General features: G+C 34.7%; 1 long non-coding RNA gene across 1 annotated transcript; it reads right to left on the bottom strand.

Moving 5' to 3' along the window:
- Window positions 1–2,694: 2,694 nt before the first annotated feature.
- LOC120070052 lies at window positions 2,695–3,788 on the bottom strand. Its single transcript, XR_005479776.1, has 3 exons — window positions 3,180–3,788; window positions 3,001–3,105; window positions 2,695–2,777 (listed from the first exon to the last, which is right to left on the bottom strand). It is a non-coding gene; the product is annotated as an uncharacterized LOC120070052 (long non-coding RNA).
- Between the last annotated feature and the right edge of the window lie 8,350 nt (window positions 3,789–12,138).

The raw sequence follows: 12,138 nt of genomic DNA, 5'->3' as shown, positions 1-12,138 counted from the left end.
AAAATGACGTATCCGTATCTTAGTTTTTTAGAAATTGGCGAATCGCCGTATCCGATCGTATCCGTATCGTGTAGCCGTATCTGTATCTGTGCTTCATAGGTGGTAGTAGTAGGTGTTGGAAATACAACCAAAGTCCCACACTGGCTAGATAAAGGGATGATCATAAATATATAAGTGAGACAACTATTTTCATTGGCATGTGGCCTTTTAAGGTGAAACTAAAAGCAAAGCCATAAGGGTTTATGTCCAAAGTGGACAAATATCATACCATCATGAAGATATTTGGAGGGTCGTTGTCACTAATAATAAAGTTAGAGAAGGTCGTGGATATGTACTAGAACCAGTTATAGTTTACTTTGAGAATCCGATGACCGATGAAATTGTTCCCTTTTTATTCAGTTAAATTCGTTTCAAAATCCACATTTTAAATCTTTCCCGACAACCCTCAGCTCAAGACCTTCCTTTCAACGCAAACACATATTTGGCCCATGCCGGTGGCTGCAATTGCCAAGTGCATTACCTGGTTTACAAACCCTTACAGAAACCAGTATATTTTAGTGGAGGAATACGCGCCAAGGAGGAGGGGGGCGTTAATGGAAGAACAATTGGTATTTAGATTCCAATACATCCTGGAGTGAAGGGAATATATAAACCAGGACTCTTTTTGAGCTAGAACTTTACAAATAATTGTGGAAGAATAATTCCAACTCTGTTTTTAGAGGATTATCCAAATTTTGAACGATTGCTGGAGAATGATTCCAACTCTATTTTCAAAGGATTATCCAAATTTTGTGGATTAACACCACAGGTGGTTCATGGATTACCAAATCCATTACCACTCTTTCGAAAGGTCAACTACCGCAAGCATTTGGGAACCCTTTCTTTTTTTAAGAGAAATTCTCGGCAGCGGCAAATCAGATCAACCAACCTTTCACAAGGTTAGGGAGAAGGGGAGGAAGTTGAAGGGGAGAGGGAAAAATATTCCACATAATAAAAAATGTAAAACTCTTAGGTTTGAGAGAGAATCAGTCTTGTAGCGAAAGGGTTTACTCAAACTTATGGAGTAGACTATCCAGAAACTCTCTCCCGTAGCAAAATTAAACACAATTCGAGTTCTTCTCTATGTTGCAGTAAATAAAGATTGGCCTCTCCACCAACTTGACGTGAAAAATGTCTTTCTAAATGGTGATTTAGAAGAAGAGGTGTACATGAGCCCTCCTCCAAGTTTTGAAGCTCAGTTTGATCATCAGGCATGTAAACTCAGGAAATCCTTATAAGGTCTGAAACAGTCCCGAGAGCTTAGTTTGAAAAGTTTACTACCATTGTGAAGTCCCAAGGGTTCACTCAAGGACACTCTGACTATACATTGTTCACAAAAGGGTCAATGTCTGAGAAAATTGTTGTCCTAATCGTGTACGTGGATGATATTGTCTTGTCAGGAAATGATATTGATGAGATTACCAAACTAAAAAAGAAGGTGGCAAATGAGTTTGAAATCAAAGACCTCAAAAATCTAAAATATTTCCTTGGAATGGAAATGGCCAGATCAAGGGAAGGAATCTCTGTCTCACAACGAAAGTACACTCTTGACTTGTTAAAGGAAACAGGTATGAATGGATATAGACCTGCTAACACTCCTATAGAATTTAATACTAAACTAGGAGATTCTATTAACAAAGTTCCAATTCATAAAGAAAGGTATCAACGTCTGGTGGGAAAGTTAACTTACTTGTCACATACCAGACCAGACATTTCCTATGTTGTTAGTGTTGTCAGTCAGTTTATCCAGGCACCTTATGAAGAATATTTGGAGGTTGTGAATCGAATTCTGAGATATTTGAAAAGCACTCCTGGTAAAGGTCAAATGTTCAGAAAAATTGATAGGAAATGCATTGAGGCCTATACCGACTCTGACTGGACAGGATCAGTGACCAACAGAAAGCGTACCTCAGGTACTATACCTTTGTGTGGGGTAACCTGGTTACTTGGAGAAGTAAGAAGCAAATTGTAGTTGCTAGAAGTAGTACGGATGTTGAACACAGAGTTATGAGTTTGGGAATTTGTGAAGAAATCTGGTTGAAGAAAGTACTATATGATTTTTATCAAGATGGTGTCTAACTTATGAAACTCTATTGTGATAATAAAGTTGCTATAAGCATCACCAATAATCCAGTACAACATGATCGAATGAAACATGTGGAGATTGACGGATACTTTATAAAAGAGAAACTGGACAATGGCAGTATCTGTATTCCATATATCCCATCAAATCAATAAGATGCAGATGTTCTCACTAAAGGATTACTCGAGCAAAGTTTTGACTCTTGCGTTAGCAAGTTGGGTCTGACTGATATCTACGCCCCAACTTGAGGGGGAGTGTTGGAAATAAGGGACTTGGTTGATTGTTTTTAGTCCTAGGGTGTTATAGTTATTTACTTTACCTTATTTTTATTTCCTTTTTTGTATTTAGGCTTGTTGGAGCCAATAAATAAGAATCCTCTTGTATCTCTCACATTATGTAAAAATTTAATAAAACGGAGACTCTTTATCGTGGTTTTTTCTCCATGTTCTAGGGTTTTCCATATAAATCTTATGCCTCCGCTTTCTCTCTTTTTGTCTTTTAACAAATTGAAATGGTGATATAAAATTAATCCAAATGACAAATCAAACTTTGATGCATAATGCAAGTTTATTACCTTGTTTCTGAACTGCAAGCCAATATATTGGTTCAAAAGATTACCGCGAAACTTTGAGAAAAAAATATCAGCAGAAAAAACCTGCAAAAGTTAGATTGCTGTTTATGTTTTCTTTAAACAAAGATAACCAATGCCCAGTACATAACTGCACATGAACACCCTATTTCCCCTTTCCATTTTAAATGATACAATTATTACGACAGTGAACTACAAAAAAATTTAAAAAATTAGAACATGTTATGCATATATTTATTAGTAAAGCAAATTCCAAAAATGATTTACGTGCTCGAAGGGTAATGTTTACCTCACTCCATATACGACTGTAGCAGGCAGCTTCATAACCAATAGCACTACATGGAAAGCATGAAGCAGGATTGGTTCCTTCTAGCATGGGCAAACCTAGCATTACCTGGGAAGATGTCGTAACATGAAAACCAAGCATGCAAAACTCAAGGAAACAAATAAGTACTTCAAAAATATTACCTTTGAATGGAGATGCTTGAATAATTCAACGATGTCAACATTTTCAGCACAATGTATGATTTGATCAAAAAGACCTACGTACAGACATTTCCCAAGTTACAATGAAAAAGAACACATGCGTCTGATGAATAGAGTGCAAGAAGAATGTCGCTGGCATATTGGGATGCAAACATGAAAATCTAATATCTTATTGCAGATGCCCTTTGGGGGGTAGGAATGGATTTGACACTTTGTGATACAGTTCTCACATGCATTTCAACATATTATATGTCCAGTGTTTTAAAAAGCCCTCCCGGCTTTAAGCACTGGCCCGGGCCTTGGGGCTTTTTTTGTTATTTTTAAAAATATAGTAATAATTAGGGTTGTCCTTCTTTATTAAATAAACAATCAAATTTATGAAGCCTAAATGCAAAATTTTCTTGTGTTAAAGAGTCTTTTTATTTCCATATTTCCTCTTCGACTATGCTTTCTCTTCTTTATGTATTACTTTTATATATGGTGTGTTTCACAAAAGAAAAAAAGCGCTTTCTTTTGCGCCTTACGCTAACTTTATTGCCTTGTTTCTTTTACCGAGGAACATAGCTCTTTGTAAAAATAAAATACAAATAAAAAAAATAAAAAAAATAAAAAAAAAAAAAAAAAAAAAAAAATATAGTTGTCTCCATTATCTTTGTAAAGCTTTTCAATATTTCAATCCCTCATCCTATAATTGTACTGAAAAAAAATACCCTTTAAGACCTTATAATAAATTACAAACAGTATTGACATAGCAAAAGGTTTCAATAATTTTATTTTCATTGATAAATAACAGCCATAAAAATAAATAAATATATCCATACAAAGTATCCATCTTTATTTACCCATACACACTAACGGGAAGGGGTCAAAAACTAAATAATAAATTCGAATTCAACTGAAATGGGTGTCGGTTCTGACTGATTATACGATTTATGGAAGTCAAATCCTATTGGGTCCACTCCCACATTCCACTAAATTTAATTGTTATCACTTATCAGCTCATCTGGCTACCAGGAAATTGTTATACGGTTTCTTTATGAAACCTAATATATAGGAGCCAATGAAATCTAACTGATACCCTAAACAATCACTTCAGATTTCACATTGAAAGAAGTTTTAAAAAAGTAGTACAGCTAAACTCTAACTTTGACCACGTGCTGCTGCTAAATTCAAAGGAAGGTGGAAAAGGATGTTTTAATAAGAAAACCTCTAGCCAGCTAACAATCCTAAGGGTAGGGAAATATTACTAATCAATTTCTCCGGTGAAACGGAGTAGTTGTATAGGCTTTGTTTGATAACTATTTAGATTTTCTCTTTTTTCTTTTTTAAATCAAGCCTATAAATACTACTTTTTTCTATTGGTTTCTTTGTTTGTTGTCTATATTTTAGGAGTGTTTTCAAAATCCAAGCTAAGTTATTTTTAGAATTTGATTAAGAAATTTCAAATGTTTACTTAGAAAAGATGTAACCCATAATTAAGAAATGGTGAGAAGATAGGCACGATTTTTAAAGACAAAAAATCAAGGGGTTATCAAATGGACCATTAATAATATGAATTCGATCTGCCTAAAGTAATACCTATGCACACAGGATAAACATTAAGGGAAAAATGAATAAATAGATGACATCATGATTTTGGTACAAATATGTGTCCATGATGAACAAACAAAATTGCAAAACGCCGAGTGAACTTCTTTCTTTTGTGAAAAGAATGGAAGGAAGGAAGTTACCAAAATTCCTTCTACCTCACAAGCTATATTCAGCCTTAGAGTCAATAAAAGCTTGAATTGATGGTTCTCTCCCAAGAAAGTCTGATAGAACATCAATTGGTTCTTTTGCACCTCCCGGAGCCAAAACCTGCCACATCAGATAGGTAAAAGTTCATTCAATCCCTTATGGATACAATGTACAGACCTTTAAGTTAGCGTGTCGGGCAATGCAGCACTATTATGCCAGTTAGTATGAGTTAGTAACATGAGACGGTAAGAATATGTTGAGTTTTTAGAGAGAATTAGTTGTCAACTGCTATAAACAAAATCACAAAGGCGATGGCTCAGATATATGGAGGCTGCTCAAGACATGGGATGACCTGTCCATTTGGCATAAATAGATGGAAGTGACCCAAAGTGGTAGTCTATAAAGCACAGATACTTCATGTGAGGCAAAGAATCAGTATCAGACACGTATCGGATACCGATACTTCCCGATATTTCTCAGATACGTATCTGACACGCGATTTGACGTATCTATATTTTCAGATACTTTTTAGATACGCATTTGACACGTGATTTGACGTATCTATTTCTATGCGTATTTTTTTTTAAGAAAAAAAAAAAGACAAGTAACTCATCTAATATTTTCCAATCTAAAATTAGGCAACCTATTTAAGAAGCTCACTACTCAAGTCCAAAACTAAAAGAAAAAATAAATAAATAACAAACCAAACCCTAGACTAGAATCATATAATCTCCATCTTCACAATTGATCCCCACCAAGTCCAACCAAATATAAACCATTTAATCTTCAAACATCAATGAAAGAAGTTCTTCGTTTATCTTCATACTCCCCTCTAATCTCTTCTCTTCTTTGTAATATTAGTCACTTTCTATTGCATTATTAACATATTGTACTATCAAACATTTAATTGCTTTTTTTATTGTATTTCATTTTACAATTTGTGCTATTGTTATTAATTGGATCTAAATTACCTAATCCTATATCTTAAAAAAAAAAAATGTATCTTCAAACGTCATCATATCCTCATTTTTTAGAAATATATATATTAAAGAATATATATAAAATGACGATCCGTATCTATTTTTTGAAATTGGCGAATCGCCGTATCCCGATCGTTCCTGTACGTGTAGCCGCATCTATCTCCATAGTGTAGTAGTAGGTGTTGAAATACAACCAAAGCCCACCACGCTAACGATAAAGGGATCATAAAATAATGAACAACTATTTCATTGCATGTGCCTTTAAGTTAAACTAAAAGCAAGCCATAAGGTTATGTCCAAATGGACAAATATCATACCATCATGAATATTTGAGGTCGTTGTCCACTATAATAAAGTTAGAGAAGGTCTGGATATACTAAACAGTTATAGTTTACTTTGAGAACCTGACACGATGAAATGTTCCCTTTTATCATTAAATCGTTTCAAAAATCCCATTTATAATCTCCCGACATAACCCTCTCACTCAAGACCCTTCCTCAACGCAAACACATATTGCCCATCCGGATGCCGCTAATTGCCAAGTGCATCCCACTGGTTACAAACCCTTACAGAAACCCATCCACCTTAGTGGACAATACCGCCAAGGAGAGGCGTTAATGGATCGAACAATTTATTAGATTCCAATAACATCCTGGAGTAAGGAAATATAAACAGACTCTTTTGGCTAGAACTTACAAAGATTGTGAAAGAATATCCACTCTGTTTAGAGGATTATTCCAAATTTTGAAGATTGCTGGAGAATGATTTCCAACTCTATTTTCAAAGGATTATCCAAATTTTGGATTAACACCACAGGTTTCAATGATACCAAATCCATTACCACCTTTCGAAAGTCAACTCGCAACTTTGGACCCTTTCTTTTTATAAGAGAATCTCGGCACCGTGCAAATCAGATCAACCAACCTCACAAAGTTAGGAAAGGGATGGAATGAAGGTAAGGGAAAAAATTCCAAACATAAATAAAAAATGTAAAACTCTTATGAGAGAGAACAGTCTGTACGGAAAAGGTTTACTCAAACTTATGAGTAACTACCAAAACTCCTCTCCGTACAAAATTAAACACAATAGAGTTCTTCTCTAATGTTGCAAAAATAAAGTTGGCCCCCACCAACTACAAAAATGTCTTCTAAATGTGAAGTTAAGAAAAGAGTACAAGCCTCTCTCAAGTTGAAAAGCCATTTTGACATCAGCATGAAACCAGAAAATCCTAATAAAGGTTAAACAGTCCCAGACTTAGTTTGAAAAATTTACTACCATTGTAAATCCCATAAGTTTAGTATTCAACATCAAAATACATCATTATTCAAAATGAAAAAATCTTTAATTTACTACCTAACCTTATTTTTCTTCATCCCAGATAGGCCTCGAAATTTCTACACAATCTTTCTAGGTATCCGAATCACAATTGTATGTCTCTAATTCTTATTTTGTGTATTAGACTTCACTCTTCTCTAGATCACTTATTATTTTACCATCAACTACTAAATGATATTGAGATGAAACATACCATATGAGTTAGTTTAAATCTAATGTAAAAGATCTTCCTAAATCAAGGTGTAGTTGTGTCAATACAGTTAGATTAAGTAAATAATATACAACTAAACGTAACGCTTATGTTGCTAAAGAATCATCCATGAAATGTATTTCGTGAATACCAGAAATATCGTCATGATGATTTAAGTGATTAGAGAACCAACGCTCTAGCCATATAGTCATGAATGATTACGTAGTTTAGGCCCCCTCTTAAACTCTTTTATAAAAGTGAAAACTAAAACCTATTATACACTAAAAGTAAAATGACCGTCTATATAAACTCCTTACTTTATAAACCTCCCTTTTGGTAAATTGTAGAGTAGAATAAACAAGATCGAACACAATGAAGGTCGCATAGAGCCCAGATCATGTACAAAAGCAAATTAAAACCGAGGCAAATTCAAATCAAACCTCCATCCTATTTTGATCATATTAATGCATCATATTGTTCACCAATACACTAATGTGCACATTTATGACAATTCTCTACTAGTTGTTACGTTGTAAAAAGGATATACCATTTTGTACAATTCTTAACCCAATTCTAAAACTTAATAACATATAAAGACTACTCATATCCACTGAACTTTATACTATTCATCATCCAACCAGATAACTCATCTACATTGCCAAAAACAGGGACGATGCACAAGTCTTAGCGAGATGTTCACAAGACACTTATGCTACAGATGGTATAACATATAGTTCGTATTTAGATTAAAAGTTTAACTTTAACCTTCAACACAAAAATTAAGCTCATTACTATCGCGAGTCATACAGGTGTACGTCACTCTATGACTTTATAGATCTTGCAGGCAGAAGACATGAAACTGCACCCACGAAGCCTATTGATCACACCGGATCACTACGCAATCCAACCATTCATTATATGAGAAGAGAAACACAAACCAATAACTACACAAGTTGAGAAAGTGTGAAGCACTTGATGAAGCAACATTAATAGAGACCTAACACAATTAGTATGAATAATAGATATCTCAACTCACCTACAATCCTACGACTTATTATACAGTTGAGAGTATCAAAACAAATATGATATAATGCATCATCCTCTGCCAACTTTAATAGTATACATTATTCTACTTCTAGGTTGTATATTAATAAACATATGGGAAGCTCTCCACTATCCCTTTCATTTAGCTTATTACAAGAGCGCAAATTTAACACCACTCAAATTAACAGTGTCTAGACTTATTCATCAATAGTGAAGTGCTTAATTAAGTAGACTTCTACTAATGCACATGAATATTAGGATATTATAGCAATTAAGAGGTGGCTTAAATAATACCGCAATACATCTTAACCCCATTTTTCATTTATGACACTATATAACCTCGTGAGAAGAAATTTACTAACTTGTAAGAATCAGGGTTAACTTTTTATCGTTCCAGTTGTACAGGAGACAAAGATACTACTTTCTTTCTTTATATTAGTGCACAAAAATTTCCGCTAATGTGGTCTTTCCGGATAGGAACATGACTCATTAAGTTAAGAGTGAGTTGTTTTATTTAATTCAATTAAAGAGGGTTTAAGATGGTAGAGTGTAATTCCTCTAATCATTGTGAAGTCTTTCTCAATCTATAGGAGTTACTTAGAATTCTTTTTTTGCTAGCAACCAACTTTGGGTAATAAAAAAGGATAATATTTTAAGTGGTTATTTAGATGGTTTAAGTGCAATTTGTCTTCAAAAATTATATTATTATATATTCACATGAAAAAGGGAATAATGCACTCTAATATATATGAGAATCTAGGATTAATAAATTATGATGGTAGACTAAATTATAATGATAAAGTTAGTTAATTTTTTTCGCCATCTACAGATTCAAAAAAATCTATTACATCCTCTATAACGAGTAAATAGTATTTTGAATACAAGATTTCATAGTTATGATTTTACTTGAAGATTCAAATATAATGAAGACTACACACTTACAATATTTTAATATGGGAGATGGAACTACTCTAGGTATGTAAAAACCTAATACGTTACACTGAAGAGAAATATGACATTGTGAAGTATGAATATTTTAAATGTATAAAATAATGTACTTTTATATGATTTTCCAATTATAATTAATTAATATTGCTTTAACTCTATGATTTGAATCCTTCGTTGGGTTGGTGTTATTTAAATTATTATCAAATTATATAATAAATAATTAGGACTCGACCGTATGGACCGTTAAAGATAAATAGAGCGAGTAGCACGTAGAAAATGGAATCCGCCAAGAGAAATTTGATAATCTTCCCATCTTGTATTTTTACTCAATAAAATAACTTCGTTAGCTGTAGCAGATCATGATTTTAATTACACATTCGTGTCTCTCTTAAATCATTGACGTGCATGAGCACATTATGAAAATGAATAGAAAATAAGAGTACGCGATTTTATGATTTCAACAAGTACATCATAGTGGTACATTTTTGTTTTATTGGTTTGGATAGAAGGCACGAAATTCAATTTATTATATTTTCTTACACACCTAAGTGGTCTCTCTAAGAAGCGGAGAGTAGCTGAATGAAGCATAGTGATATGCTGACATTTGGCGAGATGACACTTTGTTGTTTTTGTGTAAGATATTTGAATATCGCAGTACTGAGCACAGCTGAGAAAGGCTTTGGAGTTCTTAACATGTGGTGCCTTTACAAACTGAGAGGAGTAATCACACGTTAGTTTGTCGAGAGTATTTACGGCACTACATAAGGAAGACCATGGGCTGATTTGTGAGCTTAGATGCTGTGATCCAAACCTTAGAGTTTTACATCAGATTTTTTTATGATATGATCTATGAATTACGTTCAACCGCTTCCCCCTCTCCCTTTTTTGACACATGTCCCCGTACCTTATTTGACGTCACACTATGCTAACTTTGCTGCCCGCGGCTGCGCTGTGAGCTTTCCAAGCTGGACTTCTCGAAGAATCAGCTCGGCTCCTTCGTGTCACCAAAGTCGAGAATCAAATTCTCATGTCGCTTAATTAAGTTTTGAATGAAACACCGGATTGGCTCTCGCAAAATCGTTAGGGCACTTATTTAGTGCACACCTAAGATGATGTGTTTTAACACACGATGATAACACTACCTGACGTGGTGTTAGAAGTTAGTTGATTTTAAGCACTCAGATGATTCTTCTTAGGTGTTTGAATGCATAAGGGTTAGAGATTATCTAAGCTGGCTACAAAGGCATGGGATTGAGTACCGGTACATTAGTATGTATGATTCCAGAACTTTGATATGACTCTTGCACTACATTCACCTAATTAGCTATAATATCTGAATAATATCTCTACCAACGAAACTACTACATTGGTAATACACGCATCCAGCGATATAAAGCCATGATACACTGACTACATAGAATTAACTACAGTTCTACCAACTAAAGCATTTCGAACCATGTCAGTTTGGTCTAGTACTCAGAGCCGTCAAGAATACCATCTGTTGCTCACCTCTCAATTAAACTTGACTGTTAGTGAGAACCAATCACGCCCGCTCCTGTACCTTCGCTGCTATTCCTGTTAATTATCGTATATGAAGAAGATTCGAGAGGTTATTCTTTGACTCTAATGTACACTATTTAGTTCGTCTGTTCTATAATGCGCACTTTCTTTGAAAATTCTCAGATCGTTGTGAAGCCATAAATCAGATTAATCAACACCGCTTTGTAACACCCTGCTCACCACTTATTACACAAGATTCCTCATAATGGTAACAGATCTTTATGAGCGCATATTTATCCAAAATTTTCCAAGACCACCGCACTCAGTCATTAATATCTATGCCACACACACTCAAAACAATGCGTTTGCCCTCGTACTGACGAGCAATCCCACCTTCGTATCTGTATTAACTATACATCATAACCAAACGAGTAAAAAGTAAGACATCCAAATCACAAACCAAAACCGGAACCTAGCAATAAAACAAAAGATTATGTATCATCATGGTATTACATCGTGGCTGAGCCTCGGCCAGCCTAATATTACCTAAGTTTGTCTGTCAAGACAAAGATTTAAGGACGGAAACTTTTCAAAGATAAAAAAAAATAATTTACAACAGTCACATACACATTTTGTACGTCTTTTAGCCATAATCACTTTAGTCGTTATTTTGGATACAATCAGCATGAGCAGAAGACTCCAAAATGTCTTCTCTGCACTTACGAGAATTATTGACACACAGATACAGCCAACATAGTATCTCCTTGGCTAGCATTCCCTATAAGTTTGATCCATCATTGACATATTTACTGAGCTATAACGAACAAGCCACATAAGCATGTTAATTACAAAGTGACCACTATACATCCATACTAGTTCATTAACTTTATCACCAAGAAGCAAAAAGAATCATGAATCTTGCTCGAAACAATATGTCGTAACCTCGAATCAAAGGGTTGATACATGTTCTGGAACAAGCTGCTGACGCTTCGACACGCGCTATAGAGCACTCATCGACCAGCTTGTGTACAGTGCGACTCCAATAGCTCCCAATTTACCTCTGAACAGAGCACGACATGATTCACTCAGTATAGCATTGAGGAGATGAACTCCTCGATAGGATCAGGGATTTGTTTACACATCCTAGCAGAGAATGCGCTTCAAACTTGTAGCATACATCATATAATGTTCGTAACACTAAACCAAC

This window comes from Benincasa hispida, unplaced genomic scaffold (genome assembly GCF_009727055.1).
Source record: "Benincasa hispida cultivar B227 unplaced genomic scaffold, ASM972705v1 Contig823, whole genome shotgun sequence".
NCBI classification, from domain to species: domain Eukaryota; kingdom Viridiplantae; phylum Streptophyta; class Magnoliopsida; order Cucurbitales; family Cucurbitaceae; genus Benincasa; species Benincasa hispida.
The sequence above is the reverse complement of the archived record's forward strand: the minus strand, read 5'-3'. Positions and strand labels throughout refer to the sequence as shown.